This window comes from Mesocricetus auratus, unplaced genomic scaffold, assembly GCF_017639785.1.
Source record: "Mesocricetus auratus isolate SY011 unplaced genomic scaffold, BCM_Maur_2.0 Super-Scaffold_100051, whole genome shotgun sequence".
NCBI classification, from domain to species: Eukaryota; Metazoa; Chordata; class Mammalia; order Rodentia; family Cricetidae; genus Mesocricetus; species Mesocricetus auratus.
Genome location: NW_024429228.1, coordinates 5,901,171 through 5,922,524, shown reverse-complemented (window position 1 = coordinate 5,922,524; position 21,354 = coordinate 5,901,171). Strand labels below are relative to the sequence as shown.

Genomic DNA, 21,354 nt, shown 5'->3' with positions numbered 1-21,354 from the left:
CCTGATCCTCAGGATCCTAGAATTCTTCTGACCCATCTTCCCCAGTGTCCTCTGGGCCTTAGGTGTAGGAGGGTCTTTCACATGTATACACTGGGCCTGAGATACTATAGCTCTGTACTTGACTTAAGACCCACTCAACAAAAGGGAAATCTAGTTTGGTATTAGAAACCTTCCTAACTACCCAGTGTACTGAAGTTATGATTACTGGAGGATGATCTACAACCTCTAGTCTATGAAACTAGTGTAACACCTACCAATAATCCATAAACATTTGTCCAGAAATAACTCTTTTAGCAAGCTAACACATACATAATACTACAAACTAACAAAACCTCCACAAAGCTATCCACAAAAACAACCATCAAAGAACGATAAATTAGAATGATTTTCTTTAAGGTCATAGACACAGAAAGCAGTTGCTATGTTTGTTCTAATTTAATAATATTGTGAACTATAACTGAATACCACCTCCCTGCCCTTTTTATGTAGCACTGAAATTAAACTTGGATCCTCTTGCTTACACACCTGGCATGTTTTTGATAAAAGTAGCTTGCCAGTCAGAGCATTTTCTGATTGTCTAAGGACTATCACTTCTAAGTGAGTTTAAAGTTTACAAATAGCTGAATGGCAGTGCAAGAATCTGCAAATAAACCTTCTGGCAAATAGCAGCTCTGAACATCATATAAACATATACAAAAGATACCCAAGACTAATGAAAAGCAAGTATTCTGCAGAGTGAATTCACTGTTCTGTTGTGGCTTGGCCCGGGAAAGAGAGACCCAGTGCAACACATGTCTGCTGCAGATGTAAATTGTCTGATCTGCAAAACTAGGCTCAGGAGTTATTCACCCCCATATTAGCCCTGGTCATGCTCTCCCATTCCCCCCTGTCCACACCCCCATTCCCACTGACCACACCCTCCATTCCCACTGTCCACAACCCCCATTCCCACTGTCCACACCCCCATTCCCACTGGCCACAACCTCCATTCCCACTTTCCACACCCTCCATAGCCACTGGCCACACCCTCCATTCCCACTGTTCACACCCTCCATAGCCACTGGCCACACCCTCCATTCCCACTGTCCACACCCTCCATAGCCACTGGCCACACCCCCATTCCCACTGCCCATACCCTCCATCCCCACTGTCCACACCCCCATTCCCACTCTCCACACCCTCCATTCTCACTGTCCACACCCTCCATTCCCACTGTCCACACCCTTCATTCCCACTGTCCACACCCTCCATCCCCACTGTCCACACCCTCCATCCCCACTGTCCACACCCTCCATTCCCACTCTCCACACCCTCCATTCCCCACTGTCCACAAGCCCCATTCCCCACTGTCCAAACCCCCATTCCCACTCTCCACACCCTCCATTCGCACTGTCCACACCCTCCATTCCCACTGTCCACACCCTCCATTCCCACTGTCCACACCCTCCATCCGCACTGTCCACACCCTCCATTCCCACTGTCCACACCCTCCATTCCCACTGTCCACACCCTCCATCCGCACTGTCCACACCCTCCATTCCCACTCTCCACACCCTCCATTCCCCACTGTCCACAAGCCCCAATCCCCACTGTCCAAACCCCCATTCCCACTCTCCACACCCTCCATTCGCACTGTCCACACCCTCCATTCCCACTGTCCACACCCTCCATTCCCACTGTCCATACCCTCCATTCCCACTGTCCACACCCTCCCATTCCCACTGGCCACACCCCCATTCCCACTGTCCACACCCTCCATAGCCACTGGCCACAACCCCATTCCCACTGCCCATACCCTCCATCCCCACTGTCCACACCCCCATTCCCACTCTCCACACCCTCCATTCTCACTGTCCACACCCTCCATTCCCACTGTCCACACCCTCCATAGCCACTGGCCACACCCCCATTCCCACTGCCCATACCCTCCATCCCCACTGTCCACACCCCCATTCCCACTCTCCACACCCTCCATTCTCACTGTCAACACCCTCCATTCCCACTGTCCACACCCTCCATTCCCACTGTCCACACCCTCCATCCCCACTGTCCACACCCTCCATTCCCACTCTCCACACCCTCCATTCCCCACTGTCCACAAGCCCCATTCCCCACTGTCCAAACCCCCATTCCCACTCTCCACACCCTCCATTCGCACTGTCCACACCCTCCAATTCCCACTGTCCACACCCTCCATTCCCACTGTCCATACCCTCCCATTCCCACTGGCCACACCCCCATTCCCACTGTCCACACCCTCCCATTCCCACTGGCCACACCCTCTTATTTGTTGATGAATAAAACACTAATTGTCCAGTAGACAGGCAGGAAGTATAGGCAGAGCCATGAGAGAATAAGAGGAGAAGAAATCTGGGAAGAGGGAAGCAGAGAGAGCTGCCAGAGAGATGCCATGTAGCTGCCAAAGAAGTAACATGCCAGATTATAGGTAAGACACTGCTTTGTGGCAATACATAGTTTAATAGAAATTGGTTAATATTTAAGAGGCAGTTGGCCAGTAAGAAACCTGAGCCATCGGCCAAACAGTTTATAATTAATATGTCTCTGTGTACTTATTTGGGACTAATCGGCTGTGCGACCAAGCTGGAAAGAAACTCCAGTTACAGATCTCTGAAGTGTTTGAAGACACTGTGTCTATCTAAAATATATGTTTGACCTTGAATACATTACCTACAATGACTACAAGTTTGATTGTAATAGGTGACTAATTATTAATCTACATGTCCTTATTATCTTACATAGTTGGTAATAACTTTTAATGACTAGAAATTTACATTACATTGCTAAATGAGATGTGTAGGTACAACACCTTGAACAACATTAGAAATACATGTACAGTATGTTTTAACCAATGATTTTTAAATTTGTGTCAATATACAATATTTGTATACAATATGCAAAAGTCCAAACCAATATAAAACTAGTAGTTGCTTTTTTAGAAGTAGACTCAATAATCTACCTTTTTATCTCATGATATCTATATCCTCCCATTTTTCTTTTCAGAGTAGATTCAATAATTTATCATTTTATTCTATCATATCTGGATCCCTTTCTTCAAACAAGAACCCCGAATCTAATCTCCTTTGGTTATCTTTTTGCTGACCATTACCAATAACAAATTGTAACCAATTCCCCTAAAGAATGACAAATATCCATAACCTGTTGAATAACAAAAGACCACACACCCCACCTTTTGTGGGTGTTGTGTTCTTAAGGTTATTTCCTGCTGTTTTGGGGCAAGGGCATATTTAGGGGATCCTGAAAAGAAAAATTGGGTTAATTGTCAAGCTGTATCATTTGTGGTCCAGTTTCTGTGTAATAAGAAAGTTCAGGGCTTGTTTCAAGTCCTGATTAGAATAGTCTGTGAGGCTGCATCATCTCAGTTGGCTTCTGAAATTGTCCTGTGCAGTTTGTAGTCCAAAGCCAATCTTTAGTTATAGTTGTTCAGCTTAACGGTGTTGCAATAGCCATGGAGAATTTGTCATTGTGGGGCCCCATCCTCCATTTGGAGACTTCAAAGGTCACAGTTAGGCATAGTAATGGTTCTCTGCAGAAAACTGGGATAGACTCAAATATGAAATCATGTACAGGATGGAAGATTCAACCTTTATCTAGAATTAGTTATCACTCTGTATGACCATTATTATCATGACAAAAGCTTTAACATATATATTAATGTTATAAAATTTTATATAAATACGTATCTTTAAGAAAAACTGTTAAAAAAAACTCTATATAAAACCAAAGGATTATGAAATTAGTGGCAATCCAATAGTCCTGTAATTATTTGTTTTTCTTCTGTCACATATCAGGTGGCTCTTCTGACATGAAACAGAGATTTTGGAATGTTCTTAAACAAGCAAGCTTGGGTTTAGAGAAGGAGAGAGACACTCTAACTCCAAAGCCATCTTTAGTCTTTAATTGGACTACAAAAAAGACCATTTGCATTACATGTCTGTATAGAAAACCAGAAACAAACATTTGGGAAGACTTATGAAATTTTATCTCATAAATGTTATATGACAATAAGCCAATATACTCCTTTTCCTGAGACAAATTTTCTAGATGATTTGTCCTTTTTCTCCAGATGTCTCATATGTTCCATGCCTCTGAATTCCTTAGTTGTATATATTTATTCTCCTGAAAAGACAAAAATAAACTCTTTCCCAACCCTATATTATGGGAAGTTTCTCATTTGAAAAGTTATATCTGACCAAATGAAAAGCATTTTTTAGTTCTATAAATTGGTTTAGATTAAATGACCCTGCGGCTTGATGAACTATTATGTCTCCTAATTAAGAGCTGTTGTGCTCAAATCGAATTTTTATCAATTTTGATGTTATCCATAGCTTTTCTTTACCTGTGGAAACAAAATCAAAGCCCCTTCCCCAACATAACATATTTCCTACTTTCCATATGAAGGTCGACATGTCCGTGAAGTATACTGGCTGATTTAACTCCAGAGTTTTTTCTATTATCCAATGTCTCTCCAAAGCTGTTGTTCTTTTCTCATTAGCATTCAGAAAATTCCAAGTTAATAAAGTACTATTAAATCTATCTCTGGGATTCTTTATCATCCTTTTTGGTTTATTTATTCTTTAGAATTCTATTTGTTATTTCTATAACTACCTGCCCTGTAGAGTTGTGTGGTACATCTGAATATGCCTTACATTATACTGTGCAAAAAAAATGTTTCATTTTCTCAGAGGCGTATATTGCAGCATTGTCTGCTTTATTTGTGCAGGTATACCCATGATAGCCATAACCTCCAGCCAATGTTTAATTCCTGAATCAGCCTTTCCTGAACTCAAAGCAGTTGCCCATTGAAATCCTTAATAGTTATCTACTGGGGCCCCTGCTGTAGAATCCGAACATTAACATTAATATATATCCTAGAACATAACTACATCGGTACCTGCCAGAGTCGCAGGATCAGCCAAATGGGTCCAGTCTGCATACTCTGGCCAACACCTGGACTCTGAACTTTCATGAGTAAGAATGGAGGACTCAAAACTCAGAGATCATGCCAGGGTAAACATAGATTTGAGTAGTGGTGGAACTCTCTTATGTAGGCAAACGACATTAGTGGAGAAAGAGCCCAACCATTGATCCATCTTGGAGGGAGAAGGGAAAGTGAACCCAGACCGACACCTTTGACTCCATCCACTTTCTGGGAGGGGCAGACGCCAGTGGGGTCCTGCTGGAACCATGTGTGGGCGGCCTCAGGGGAGGCCACTGGAAGGGCAGGCCACTTTGTCAACAGAGACCAGGAAGACAGAAGTCCAGAGGGAATAGTCTGGTGGGTGTGGAAGGAGGGCAGGCACATGGGGGGGTGTCGGTCAGAGGGTGGAGCCCTTGGCCATGGAAGAGGAGTTGGGGCTGGAACAGGGGGCAAGGGGCAAGGGGCGGGGCAGAGACTTGAGACCTTGGGTTCCTGTGTAGAAGCTCAAAGTTGTGGATAAAGAGATTTGGGACTTCCGGTAGGGTACGAGGTGGGTAGAATAGAAAAGTAAGAGGGTTGGTGGAGTAGAGGACAGGGCTGGCAGGCGGCTCAGTTAGGACTGAAGGCTCAAGGTCAGTCCTTCCATGCAGAAGCGCAGCTGAGGCCTCTTTGACCCTACCCAGCAGAACCTGAGCCATGGAGCATTGACTACAGAGGAAGGGGCAGGAACATGAACCTCAGAATTCCCGTATGAAAGGGAGCTCAGCCCAAAATGTGCCGCTGATGTCCAAGTCAAGGGTGCCCTCTCATTCACTATCCAAGGTATATTGATTGTGGCCCCATCACATAACAAAAAGAAACCAATCTCTTTGGGCATATGGCCTGGGGAATTTTGAAAAATTTTAAAGCAGACACCCCAGCGGTGATTGAGGATGGGATTTTGATCTGGACTTGCCCATCCCAAAACCTGCACCATAAACCCAACGTTAGGACAGAGAGTACGTGGCAGTAGCCAGAGGTCAGGTTACAGGGTTGAAACATCTTCGAGAAGAGGCGACCCTCTAGCCACCAAGACCCTTCGGAACAAAGTCTGCCTTTATTCTACTGTGGCCTTTTGCTGGAATGGCTGTGACTCTCGTCAGAAAAACAAAACAAAAAACAAACAACCAAAAAAACAAAAAAAACAAATAGGTACCCAGTGCCTATGTAGCCACAACTAGCCAGAAAGAAATACTCACAGGTCAATCTGCAATCGGATCAGGCAGAAAGCCAGGGTAGAAGGAAAAAGAGCAGAGTCTGGCAGCGCGGAAAGAGGGGGTGATGGGGGGGATGACAACGATGGGACAGGACACTTAGGCCGCCAAGCAGGGGGTCACCTACCAAGTCTTCAGCACCTAATGAAGGCCTTTTCTGCCTGTAGCTGCAATAAATCCAGTTAAGCCAAAATAAAAAGTAAAAGGCAGGTTTATTTTATAGATTTGTTTATAGAGTTAATGGCCTCGCAGCAGGGGGTCTTTGAAGTCCCAGGGCTGGACTAGATGTCAGTCTTTGCAGGAGGGGTGGGAGGCAGTGATGTGTTTGCTATGTTATTGGGGTATTGGCTGGATCTGGAGCAGGATAGGTGTGTCATGGGTCCAATGGTTACTTTGGAATCTGGACTAAGTGTCCACTTGGTCCGTTGTTTGGTGCTGGCGTTTGTGAGCACATGCTTCTTGGGGGGGATCTCTTGGTCTGCACTCTCTTTGTCAGACTGGAAGCCCCAGCCAGCTTCTGGCTGGAAGAGGAAGGACTAGGATCTTCTTGTCCCTAAACCTCCAGCCTAACTCACACAGGGAAGCACACAGGTAGAGGCTGGCAGCCGCGGCCATGGCAGAGTGCTGCTTACTGGATTACCATTCATGACTTGCTCGGCCAACCTTCTTACAGAGCCCAGGACGGGTACCACCCACAGTGAGCTGAGATGCTGGACATCAATTGTAAGAAATACCACAAGAAAAGAGACCACAGTCATTCCCAAAGACCTCAATAGAGGTCCCTCTTCCCACACGACACTTGCTTATGTCAAGTTGATGCTACCTAGCTAGGACAGAGTCTTCCTCTTACAGTATTCCCATTAAAGAGTAGGATATATTTGGATGGTGTTTGAACTAATGAAATCAGTTTAAGAATAGAGACACCAGGTCACATAGAAAACGTGAAATGTCTATCTCCATGTTCAGTCATCAAATGTTTATATCTATTGACCTGTGGAAACCCCCTCTAGGATGTGGTGATGTGCGGTGTGTGCTTTCTCCCTTCTCTCCTTTTTAAGATGATGGAGTATTAATTGCAGGAATGGGATGGCATGCCTTCGTTCAGAACCTTATACCTGTTCCTGGCTGCTCATCCAAATGAACTATAGCTAAGCAGACAGTTTTGTTTAGAATGACAGAAACCACTGAAAGGTTAACATTTTATGAACAGGTCTTTGATCATTCCTTGAGCTGTGCAGTTCTTAATGTCATTCACACATAGGTAGTCTCACTCATAATAAAACGGAGTAAACATAAGATCAGAGAGCTTTTATTAATCCTTTTGCAATTTCATATATTGCATATTTGTCATGTTTAATCCCAACTCCCTCACTTCCCGCACATTCATGCCTTTTTCCAAACCCATCCTCTGTTTGTCCTCTTTATATTGTCATATATTCTTGGGTGTGTGGCCATACACCAGAGCATCGTTCACCAATTGGAGGCAACATCCTTAAAGCAAGCTGAATGTCACTACTAGCAGAAAGGAACTATCCATAGCTCATCACATGGGGGTAAGACTTTCTGCCCAACTCCATTCCCCATGCAGGGATTATTTCTAGTGTTCATATTTGTAGCTGCTGTTTTGTGTGTGAAAAACATTTTTTCATTGTAGTCTGGTACTTCCTTTGTCTCTTGTAGTCTTTCTGCTCTCTTCTCTGCAAGTATCCTTGAGCCATAGGAGGAAGGACTATGACATATTGACATACCACTTAGACTCTGCACTCAATAACCTTTTATTCACCTCTCATTCACCAGATGTGAATTTGTGTGTTAAATCACTATCTACTGCCAAAAAAGCAACTCTTATGAGGACTGAGAATTGCACTAATCTATTGCATAAATCATTAGGAGTTGACTTAACATATGTACATATATTGGCTTTAAAGAGTGATTTTTTAGCATCTCAAACTTCATTACAGAGTTCATAAAAAATTGTCAAGTGGTCAAAAGGAAAGGAAGGGTAAATGTTCTGTGTGGGATTCTCAGCAACTTTACGGCATCTGTTTGCTCCAAAATTTATTTTTTAAAAAAGGTGATTTTTTCTTTAGCTTAAGGCCTCAGCCCATGTTGGTAGAGGTTGTTGACCTTGATAATGGTGCCAGATATATATTCCATCTTGGGGACTGGACATTAACAAGGTCATAACACGGCTGGTAACCCATGGCATTTGTGTCACTACTGCAGCACTGGGGAAACCTTGGCAGGACATTTGTTTTTGTAGTTCACAGGGTCACAAGGATGTAAGACTGATGATTACTCCTGTTCTCCAGTAGTGTACATAGCAAGAATGGAAGGAAACTTCCAGGCCATGACCAGGTTGACAACCCCATTTCTGTGAGTCAAGCATATGTTATCCTCAATAATAGGAACTTAATGTCAAGTTCTTGAGGTTTACCAAGATCAATAGCCTTGGGAGTCTACAGGATCCACTGGCCAACAGCTCACAAAAAGTATCCCATTTCTAGCACTATACTTGTATCAGTCAGCCTAAGAAGTCTAGTGTATCACTTGCTAGTGGGTAACTCCACTTATACTCTTTTTACATATGTATATGTATACTATTCATGCAGCTGCTATGATAGTTGGCTTCCTGATGGCTTTTCAATAGAACATTTAATGTTAGTTATCGTCCTAGTCAGTATTTCCTCCCCTATGCTGCCTTCTCACTCTCACTCATTTGATATCTGTTTTTATGATTCTTCCTACCCTTTTTTATCATTGTGCTCTCTTTCCCCTGCCTTGAAATTTCTCCCCATCTCCCCTTACTAATTTTCTGACCTCTAAGTCTATTCCGAAGGAAACAGACTTATCCAGAGCTGTGAGTATCTAACTTAGTGTTGCTTCCCAGAGTCAGGATCCTATCTAGTACCACCTCGAGCAGTGAGCTGAGTACATTTAAGGGGTAAATACAGAAAAGACAAATGATAAGGTATATGGTGAAATTTCACATGTTTACAGCCTGCCCACTGTATTCATTTTTTTAAAATTATTTGATATATGCAGCTTATTTAAGCAAGCATTATAATTCCATATTAGAAAATCATCAAGTTACTGTAATGGCCTCCATGATTCCTCAGATTCAAAGAAAGCAATTAGAAGAAGTTGTTCCTTCCTAAACTAGATTTTCCAGTGGGTCCCTGGCTATGTACATCTAGACACACCAGCCCCAAACACTGGGCAACGTTTTGGAAAAACCCTTGTGGATATTTGTGAAGATGATGAGTTGACTGCTGCAATTCTGGTAAGCATGATATTTTTTTTCTTCTGTGGCCACAGTATTTTCAGAGAATATAACACTTTTCATTCCTTTTTGTAATTTGAAGAACCAGTAGACAATCCATGACTAGGGAAGAGAAAGCTGGTAAAACTTTACTTTTAAAGAAAAGTAATACTCCATAAAAAAGGTTTTACTGATTTATAGAGGACAAGCATGAGAAGAAAATACATACTTTTCCCCACTGGTTGAAGCAAAGACAGCACTTTCTGCATGATGGCAGGGGGCACAATGGACAGGAACTGAGAACTCGCCTCTGCCTCACATCTCCCTGTGAGCTTCTTCCTTGAACTCCACACTAGTCTGGGATCTTCTTTAATGGCAGTTGGGAGTGCTTATTCTTCTAACATCAAATATTTGTCATGCTTTCATTTGCATTTGAAGTGATTCAACATGAAAATGTTTCATGCAGTGTGTGGCGGTATTTTGCTTGTACAAATAAAGCCGGTCTGAGGGTCAGAGAGTGGAGCTGGCCACTAGCTAACTATAGAGATTTGGAAGCCTGTGCAGACAGGAAGGAAGCGAGCTAGCTAGGTGGAAATGGGATATAAGCAGGGAGATATGGGAACTCTCTTTCTTGTCTACTGAGATGCTAAGGGGGTAAGGTGTGCAGGTGGTTTGCTCCTTCTCTCTGACCTCTCAGCAGTCTCTTCTATATCTGACTCTGTGTTTTCATTACTTAGACCAATTAAGAACTCTATTTATATTTTGATGCCCATGTGGCCAGAACATTAACAGCAGAACAGGAGCAAATTACTGCACAAGGATCCCAGTTCGGCCCCGAAAAAGCCACCAGCTCCCCTTTACCCAACGCCAGTGATTTACACAATGCCTAGAATTTTTTTCTTTGAATTTGGCACTTTGACACAGTTTTATTTAGAATAAGGAACACGCTCCCAGACCTTGAGACTTCCCAAAGTTGGCACATCCAGCCCAATGAGCACCTGCTGCACTCCTGTCATGCACTTCCCAATGTCTCAGCATAAATCTCCTAGTAAATGAATATAGAGTAGTCACATCTCCTAGTGGTTTGTCAGGAGCAAATTAAAATGTAGATATCAAGAACTCAGCACAATGTGTCATGTAGTAAGCACTGTCTGTACATCAGGGATTTTATTACAAACCACACTTCCATAAGAAGACACTAAGTATCTCACTTTGGCTCTGATTTCTACACAAGTATGTCACCTCAACTTAAACTCATCACTTGTTTAGGGTAATATGTCAAGTTATACTTTTTATTCACAGAGAGAAATGGAAGCCGGCAGAAAGCATAAGCCTTAAGTCTTATTGCAATGTTGTTACGGTTATTGATGGATCTTTCATAAGCCATATGAATATAGTGCAAACTATCTCAGTCTCTGCAAGGTCTTTGGCATCTAAGCATATTTTGGAGATCTATGTTGGGACATTAGGAAGTAACTTCCTTAAGGCTGTATTTTACTATTTAAGTAATAGGAACACTTAGTGGGGAGACACCCCAGAACCAAACATAATTTTTATTTTCATGCAAAAGTTTTTCAATCGGTGATTAGCGTCAAGTCATAGTCTATGTCATAGCGTGCTCTTGATGGTGGGCTGTGTCACAGGCTCATCTCACAAGCTCATCTCTCCTCATTCTAAATGGCAGAGTTCCTTTACCTCAATCATATGAATTATTTCTCTCTATTTCCTTATGGACTAGCTCAGTTGGTAGAGCATGAGACTCTTAATCTCAGGGTTGTGCTGGGTGCTAATGTGGATGGAAGTTTCTGTCTCCCCCAGTCCTGCAGCTGTTTAGACCTAAATAAACACAGAGGCTTTTATCAATTATAAACTGCTTGGTCTATGGCTCAGGCTTCTTATTGGCTATCTCTCTCTTAGTTATTAACCCATGTCTATTAATCTGTACATTTCCACATCGTCCTGGCTTACCAGTGATGCCCAGGTCTCTTGCTTCCTTGGCAGCTACATGGTGCTTCCTTTACTCTGCCTGCTACCCTTCTCCATCCCTGTTTGGATTTTTCCACCTGCTAAATGCTACCTGTCCATTGGCCAAGACATTCATCAATCGATGAGAGAAACGTATATTCACAGCATAGAGAAGGACATCCCCAATCACTTAGCCTTCCTGTAGAAAGTTCAGTTTTTCCATATGACAGCCTTCCAAACATCTAAACACAATAATTCTCAGTGTGTTTTCACTTGTGGCCAAACCACAAACACACATCATGAGCCACAATGACCCATCATCACTTTGGTTACTTCCATGGATGGGTTGCAAACTTGTCAGCAGTTTACTTTTAAAAAAATACAACACCTGATGCTGAATACACAATTTTTTGTTTTTGGACCACTTGTGTTAGTATTTAGGCATTTGTGTTGGACTGCCTTTGGAGTTCTGACAGGATACACCTTCAACTGCTGCCACTAAGAGCACCAGCTGTGTCTATTCACTATGTTCCCCCTTTTAAGGGGGAGGATTTCTGAGGTAGGGTTTCTCTGTGACTTTGGAGGCTGTCCTGGAACTAGCTCTTGTAGACCAGGCTGGTCTTGAACTCACAGAGATCTGCCTGCCTCTGCCTCCCGAGTGCTGGGATTAAAGATGTGCACCACCACCGCCGGACCACTATGTTCCCCTTGAAAAGGGCCCAGCCCCCTCCACCCCACCCCCTACCCCACCCCCCAACCCCCGTCTGTCAGCTCCTCTCTCTCTGCCTGTCTTTCCTATCTCCCGCTGCTCCTGTCCCTAGAGGCTGGTCTCCTGCCTCCCCTGTCCCCTCTTTATGATCCTTTTCCCCAAATAAAAATCCCCTCTGATTGAACTCTGCCTCACGGTGTCTTTCTCTCTTGAGCCACTTTTTAAAATTGCAACTTAATTTAGATGTTGTTCTCCAGTATGACTGAGAGTCTTATTTTTGTGGCCACAAAACAATCTGGACCAAGCCACTTGTGCTTTGGGACCATGTTCCCCCTGCCCTTAGAGGAAATAATGACACTGCCCTGACACAACCTCACCAGAAGCCTGGCCGAGTGAGGACCTACCAAGTTTGTCCGCTCCGGGGCGCCATACTGGGTCTGGTCCTGGCCAGCCGGGCTGGGCCGGTCTGAGCTCAGGAGACCCTGATGGCCTCAGTGTTCCTGGTAACGCTCTATGAATACTCGCCGCTCTTCTACATCGCGGTGGTTTTCACCTGCTTCATCGTCACCACCGGCCTGGTTCTAGGATGGTTTGGTTGGGATGTTCCCGTAATTCTGAGAAATTCGGAAGAAATCCAGTTCAGCACAAGAGTGTTCAAGAAACCAATGAGACAAGTCAAGAACCCTTTCGGTTTAGAGATCACTAACTCGTCTTCAGCTTCACTAGCGGCCGGCATGACCTTGACAGCAGGCTGCCTTGAAGATAGTCGTCTTACATGCTTCTGGGGGTGCAGTGTCCAAAAGCTCTATGAAGCCCTTCAGAAGCACGCTTCCTGCTTCAGGATAAGCACTCCACGGGCACTAGAAGAGGCAGGCACTGTACAGTGACTATCTCCACCGGGAACAGTATCTTATTAAAAAACACAGCAAAGAAGAAATATATTGCCAGTTGCCAAGAGATACTGAAACTGAAGACTTTGGTCCAGTACCCAGATGTCGCTATCCATTGGTAGTGTAAGCTCCAACAGTGACCTAGCCCTGAGGGGTTTGAAGTCATTGAGAAAGAAGAAAGGTGAATATAAGACAATGAGCCTAAGATTGCTGTTTTTGTGGGCCCATGCACACCTTGTTTTCCTGGGTAAGCACTGCTGTTAGCCTCTTTCTAACTCTATGGTTTATTGCTGTTCACCTTTCCAACACTCCTTTCTGTTGAGATAGTACTGAATCTTTACATTGCAACCATTTTACTACCTACCATACTTAACTCTAGAAATGCCATAGAAATATAGAATAAATAATGAGAAACAGAAAATTTGGACAAAACTAACTGAGAGGTCAGACAATAAATTTTGTGGTCAATGTAGGGGGTTCCCATGTTCTGATTCAAAGGGAAGCTTCAGAGTAAGCCTTGCCCAAGCTAAGTTAGAAAAAGATGGAATGGCTTGTCCTGGCTCAGAACTTTCAATCTATTCATGTCCTGGGTGGTGTCAGTGTAGGTGGTAGTGATGCTGCTGGTGGTGTGTGTGTGTGTGTGTGTGTGTGTTGTTGTGTGTGTTTAGCCTGTATTCAAGTCGCTGCTTTTACTTCACTCCCCTCCTTGAGCCCTGGCTCTTCCTTTCCTTGCCAGCTAGAGAAACAAATCCATACAACTGAGATGAAGCTAGGGAGTCTTCTCTGTCTGTAAAGATGACGAATCTCTCTCAATGCTTTGATTAGAAAATACAATTCAGTGGACTCCAGAGATTTCTCTCCAAAAAAAAAGTTGGCTGGATTGAGATGGGAGTATCCTAGAGGCTGAACCAATAAAAACCCATCATTTCATCCACCAGGGAAATGGTTGCTGGAAGAGTTTGTGTTGATGTTCTGGGTTTTTGATAGAATGTGTGTAATTCTTACCCAATCAATAGAAATCTTGACAATGAAAGACGGAAGCTGCCAGGACTTGTGACATGAAAAATGTTTGTTTTGTTAGGATTGTCTCTCTACTTCCAGTGTCACTTGAGTGTTTACATAAACCTGCTGCATGCTGTCCTTTGCCTCAAGCTGAGAAGGTCTGAGAGTCTCCAGTCTGGATGCAGCAACCCACAGGAAACAACCTTCTGGGGATTCAGGCTCACAAGGTAAGGAGGAGGCTATGGAGGACAATGTCTTTCCTTGTTTCTTTTACCCTAGGTCTGAGGTTATCCTTCACATGATACTTCTGTAAAGTAAGACTGCATACCACCTGAGACACCTAGTGGCAAGGCTAGAGATCTTACTTAGCATGCAACTCTGTTCTTATGTTTAGTCTTACTATTTAGCTTCTTAGTCTCAATTATGTGATTCCTTCTCTGCTAACATCATAGCTGGTTGTATGACATACTAAAGGTAATGTGTCTCTTTTGTTTGTTGTTTTTGTTCCTTTGTTTGTTTTGAGACAGAGCCTCACTCTGTGGTCAAGAGTAGCCTGGAATTCAGTGTGGATCCCAATTCTGAACTTGAGCTCATGGCAATCCTGACAGTTTCCTGAATGCTGGGATGACAGGCATGAAGTTGAAGGTCGATGCTTCATGAAGGCAAATGTTCATGAATTTGCTGCTCAGGTTTTAAAGCCTGTTAAAATCTGGATAGAAAATATCTCTAAGAGATCACATTGAAGGCTTGGTCCCCAGTTAGTGGCACTACAGTGACCAGATCATGAATGTGCCAATATCAATTAATAATATTAATGAATCCATTAGCAGTATAAGAGGCACAGACGGGCATGAGAAGATGGATCCCAGGATGCGGTCTGTATAGATTCTTCCTCTCTGTCTCCCGTATGCCACAAGGTGAGCCACTTTCGCCATTTCCGTACCACAAGATGCTCTATCTCAGAACACACCTGCTTAAAAGAAGCAAAGCTAAAGGTCCATGGACGAAATAGATACCCCTCCCTTAAGGAGTTTACCTCAGCCATATTGTCACAGCAGCAAAATGCTCCCTAGTACAACAGGCCATAGTAAGTAACTATTAACTGCAAACCTATTATTTATTTTTGTTATTTATTTAAAAATAAATAGTTAAATTGTACATTGGATGAAAATCAGTCAGTCCCACCATTTCCTAATAACCCCAAGAGCGAGAATTGAAACTTAGCTTCCAAGTTAATATTAGGGAAACTACACTCTTATTTTAGTGGTGTTCAAATATACATGCCACAATTTATTATTTCATGGTATTTAAATGTATCTGATCAGACTAAGTTTACTAATTATGGCATAATGATCTTCCCCTTCTACCCTTATCCAGAACATTTTCATCATTTCAAACTGAAAATCTGCTCAATAAACAACTCTCCATCACTCCCGCCATTCTGTTTTCTGTGGCTGAGTGTGTCTGCCCCAGGTGCTTCAAAGGTCTGAATTCATACAACCTCTGTCATTTTGTCTCTGCTTTATTTTATATGATGTCTTCAAGGTTCACCCAAGTTGTAACATATATTAGAATGTCATTCCTTTCTAAAGCTGGATAATATTCAACTATGTGCGAAGGCAACATTGTTGAATTTTTCATCCTTTGGTGGATATTTAAGTTGTTGTGACAATACTGAGAGAATATTGGCATACAAATATCCCTGTAATTCTTTTTACTGGTAAGTGAGATTGGCAGATTATATGATAATTTTTTGTTTAATATTTTGAAGTGTTACCCAACTATTTCCACAGTGAAATACTCCAACCAGCAGCATACAAGGGGCCCACTAACTCCTTATCCTTGTTAGTGTGTGTGCGTGTGTGTGTGTGTCTATGTGTTTTCATGTGCATGCATGTGTGCATGTTTATGTCCAGTGTGTGCATGCATATGTGTTTATGTGTATGTTTGTGTGCACACACATGTGTGTTTATACATGTTTGTGTTTGTATGCATGTATATGTATGTGTGTGATATAGCAGCCAATATATTCTTTGATTGATGGAAATTTGCAAAATCTTATTGCCCATGCCTTTCTGCTTTGTAAAACAGATGCTTGCTTTCTTGAAAATGTACATTTTCACAGTTTTCAGTCCATGAAAAATCCTCCTAACTTGCATCTCCAGTTTGGCACCTATGCCCTGACCCTGGCTCTTTGTTGAGAGAAACTTTGGGTAACAATGGGCTGGAAAGGCTATGGATGTAATAGTTTTAGTTGATTATATTTCCACCTTATTTATCAAGTTATCCTTCCACTCTTTTTTTTAAACAATAAACCTAACATGTTGGAGGAGTTGGACAAGACAAATTAACAAAAGAAAAAGAGGCCAAGAGAAGGCACAAGAATCCAAGACTTATAACCACCAGTGCTTACTTACTGAACCTTGGTCTTCTGATATGGGCAGCGGGAATGAATGTATCAGGCTATGTTGGAGGAGTCTCAGTAACACTGAAGCTGACATAACTTTGTGTTAAGCAATCAGACTTTTTATCAAAACAATACATTGGTGGTTACTAGGATAAAATGGCAGTTACAAGCTAGACAGGGCATGCAAGATTAATGTCTAACACTAATTGGTCAGCCAAATTCTCCTTTTGTTGCTGACTTATAAGGAATATGAGACATATAGTGAAGCCTGGTTGCTTCACTGCCTGAGGGAATGCCTTAGTTTCTTGGGAACTGAAAGGCACACAAAGCACCCGGGAGCCTTAGGCTCAAACCTAAAAAAATAAAACTGATGCATGCCCCCCAAAGCAGTTAGATTATGCTAACAGCATAATTTCCTGCAAAGACACACTCGTTTTCACATCCAGGAACTCCATAGAAACACTAAGCTGGAAGCTACAATGTGCATGCAGAGGACCGTGTGCATGCCTGTGTGTGTGTGTGTGTGTGTGTGTGTGTGTATGTGTTTGCATGTGTATAATGTGTGCATGTCTGTGTCCGTGTGTGCATACATGTGTGTTCATGTGCATGTTTGTGTGTACACATGCATATGTGTTTGTGTGTATGTTTGTGAGCACACACATGTGTGCAGGTCCTGTGCATGCAGCATCAGTCTCTGAATTCATGTGAGCTTGGATCACCTCATTTACTGGACTTTCTTGTTGTGCTTCATCCCCTTTTACACAGTGGGTCGTGTAGGTGCTGCGTTTTAGCAATGGGGCCTTGCTGTCGGTTTGTGGAGAGCAGAGCATAGTCTAGGCAGCAGCCTGAGTTGTTTGAGGATCCATGGGACCTGTTCAGCCAACAACTCCATTAGATGTAACCCAGTGTCGTGGATGCTTCATTTAGTGACATGGCACTCTGTCCTTCATTGTTTAACAATTTCATTTAGATCACCTAGATGGATAAATACTTAGGAAGCTTCTACTATATTAGGTTTCCATAGTATCCCTCAAACATCCCTGAAATTTTATTTAGCTCTCTCTCCTAGTATTCCCTCCCTTGTCCTCTCTCCACTTGATCCCCCCATCTATAACCATCCTATTTTCCATTCCTAGTGAGATCTATCTGTAAACCCCTTAGTTCCCTAACCTCTTCAGTTCTATGAATTGTAGCTTGGTTATTGCTCTGGTTAATCTTATGTCAATCTAAACCACCTAGTATATCTGAAAGGAGAGAATATCGACTGACAAAATACCTCTATAAGATGCAGATGTGATGTATTTTACTAATTACAGCCCATTGTAAGTGGTAGCATGGTTTCAATAAGAAAACAAACTGGGAAAGTCAGAGGAAGAAAGCCAGTTAGCAGCACCCTCCATGGCCTTTGCATCGGCTCCTACCTCCAGGTTCCTACCCTGGTTGAGTTCCTGTCCTGAATTCCTTTATGATGAACAGTGAAATGAAAGAGCAAGTCTAATAAACCCCTCCTCCCCAATTTCCTTTTGGTCATGGTGTTTCCTCATAGCAATAGAAACCCTAAGACAGTTATCATTGACTTAAAGACTAATATCTACATATAAGTGAATGTATACCATATTTGTCTCTCTGGGTCTGAGATAAGCCACTCAGTGATTTTTTTCCTAGTTTCCATCAATTTCCCTGGAAATTTCATACTTCCGTTTTTTTTTAATGACTGAGTTAAAATACTCCATTGTGGAAATACACCACGTTTTCTTTATCCATTCTTCTGCAGGGAGACATCAAGTTGTTTCCAAGTTGTGGCTATTATGAATAGAGCAGCATTGAACATGGTTGAGCAAATGTCTCTGTGGTAGAATGAAGAGTCGTTTGGGAATATACCTAAGGGTAGATCTTGGTATAGATTGATTCCAGAGGAGGATTGGAACATGGTTGAATAAATGTCTCTATGGTAGAATGAAGTGTCCTTTGGGAATATTCCCAAGAACTCAATTTTGAGATAGACTGATTCCTAACTTCTCAATGAACAGCCAATGGGATTGATTTCCATAGTGGCTGAACAAGTTTGCATTCCCACCAGCAATGGATGAGTGTTCCTCTCTATTCCACAACCTTGTCTGCATGAGCTGTCACTTTTTATATTGATCTTAGTCATTCTGACAGGTGTAAGAAGTAATCTCAAAAGTAGTTTTGATTTGCATTTCCCTGATGGCTAAGGATGTTGAGCAATTTCTTAAGTGCCTTTCAGCTATTTAGTTCTGTACCCCACTTTTATTGGATTATTTGGTGTTTTGGTGACTAGCTTCTTGACTTCTTTGTATATTTTAGGGATCAGCTCTCTGTCAGATGTGGGGTAGGTGAAGATCTTTTCCCATTCTGTGGCTTGCTGTTTTGTCTTGTTGGCTGTGTCCTTTGCCTTACAGAAGCTTCTCAGTTTCAGGAAGTCCCGTTTATTGCTTGTCAATCTCAGTGTCTGTGCTACCGGTGTTAAGTTCAGAAAGTGATCTCCAGCCTACAATCCACAATCCCAAAGAAGCTAGGAGACAAGAAGGACCCTAAGAGAGACACACATGGACCCCCAGAGAAGGGGAAAGGGACAAGATCTCCTGAGCAAATTGGGAACAAGGGGGAGGGAGGTAAGAGAAAGAGGAGGGGAGAGGGGAGAGGGGAGAAGAACATGAGGGATCAGGAAGGTCAAGTTGGGGGAAGAATAGAGGAGAGCATGAAAAGAGATATTTTAATATAGGGAGCCATTGTGGGTTTAATGAGAAATCTGTCACTAAGGAAATACCCAGGGATCCACAAGGATGACCCCAACTAAAAATATAAGCAATAGTGGAGAGGCTACCTTAAATGTTCTTCCCCTATAATGATGAAAGGAGAAGCAGAGATCCACAGCTAAGCACTGAGCTGAACTCCTGGAATCCAGTGTTAGAGAGGGAGGAGTGATGAGCAAAGGGGTTAAGACCATGCTGGAGAGACCCACAGAAACAGCTGACATGAGCAAGTTGGAGCTCATATGCTCCATCCAGTCTGACATCTAGGGAACCATCTTGAGACATAACCACGTCCCCTCAACGTGGGTGTCTGATAGGAGACCTGGGCAGTCTATGGGGCTCTGGAGGTGGAAACAGTATTTATCCCTATTGCACAACTGTGCTTCGGCAGCCCATTCTAGATACAGGGGGGAGGGCCTAGGCCCTGCCTCAGATGATGTGACAGACTTTGATGATGCCCCATGGGATGTCTCACCCTCCCTGGGGAGTGGATAGGGGGTAGGATTGGGGGACTGGTGGGGGGAATGGGAGGACGTTTGGGAGATTGGTATGTAAAATAAGATTATTTTAATTTAAATAAAAATTTTAAAAAACAAGTGGAGGTGAGCAGCCATCTGGGCACTGGGTTCCCTCCTCTGCTCCAGACTTAGGTATCCGCAGGCTAGATGAAGAAACCACCAGCCAAACCAGGTGGAGTCTGGCAAGCTGGGTGTCCCTAGGCAGGCACCTTGGCTTCCAGGGTGGGCTTAGAAACTGTGTGGTACCCGGCCTTGTGGTTAACAAGCATTTCCCAGCACAAGAAATTAGCTGTGAAAAACACCGCAAGGAAGCACCTGGGCTCTGTGAATGGTGGCTAATCGATGTCCACCGCTAGCCCTGTAACGTGAAGGGGCGGCTGGACCTGAAGTGTTGCTGAAAGTGGTGAGGTTTAAGGGAGATCCCGAGTGCTGACTGAGGTGGGAATGCAGTATAGGAAGTGTTACAGCAGGCTCTCCTTGCCACGACTTCAGATGCTTTTCTTAAGTTCTTAAAGTCAGGATCACTCTGGAAAGAGCCAGTATTTCCAGCATGCTTCCCTGCCCTTTTAACTGAGGTATCAGGTGGGCAGAAGAGGCCCCAGCCCTTGTCCATGTCGCTCGTCTTGGGTACTTCCCTCCCTTCTCTTGGATGAGCTTAATGTCCCCAAAGGAAGTCATTTCAGGCGAAGGACTAGGGGCTTCGATTAGTTTCAAAGCAAAAGGATGTTAGCAAGAGGTCGGGGCTCATTTGGGGTGCCTCAGTGCCGAGGCTCTCCTAAAGATTAGCTCTGAATTCAGATTAGTGCAGGGTGTGCTCCGCTGGGCCAAATCAGTCATTAGCTCGCGCTGACCGGGTGGGGTGGGGAGCGACACACGGAACAGGACACATGACTCAGGGTGAACCGGGAGCAGAATGCTGCAGTTGGTCAAATAATCGAAGGCTAACCCAGCCCATGGGACATTTTCTGGGTAATGAGCTGATAGACTATAGCTGACATACACCTTACAAAACGAGGGAGGGGCGGGGAGGCTAAAGGCTTGTTCCACCTCGGAACGTCTTATGTTCTCCTCCTGCAGTAGGCCAGGCCAGTTTTGCACCCCACACAGAGGTCACCGCGGGCCGAAGGCCCCACGATGAGACAGGGTCTAGCCAGAGGATCTGAAAGTGGCCTGAGCTCCAGCTAGGAATCAGGTTCACAAGAAAGAAGGGAAGGGGCAGGCAGAGCGTTGCTGGCTTCTTTCCTGGAATCCTAGGAGGCAGCTGCTACCTGGAGCCACTTTGCCTTTCCTGGATAGGTTACTCGTGGGTCCAGGGCGCCACCGAAATCTGCAGAGACCATTTTGAGCCACCCACACTTTATTACATTACATGGAGACCCTGTGCCCTGCCAGCCTCACGGCAGGCTTCCCCGGGCTGACAGTGGGGAGCAGGCCAGGTTTAAAGCTCTCTCTGGCGAAGGGAAGTGAGTGCTCTTCAGTCAGGCTGCTCTGGCTTTTCAGAACGCTCTCAAGATTTGGTAGTTGGCAGTTACCGGGACTTTCTAAACTTCCCCAACGACATTCCCTGTCCGTGCTGCGCGCCTCCCAACCCCCAATCCAAACACAACTTTC

General features: G+C 43.7%; 1 pseudogene; it reads left to right on the top strand.

The window, feature by feature from the left end:
• Window positions 1-12,589: 12,589 nt before the first annotated feature.
• On the top strand, window positions 12,590-13,292 carry LOC121136145 (annotated as a pseudogene).
• The last annotated feature ends 8,062 nt before the right edge of the window (window positions 13,293-21,354 follow it).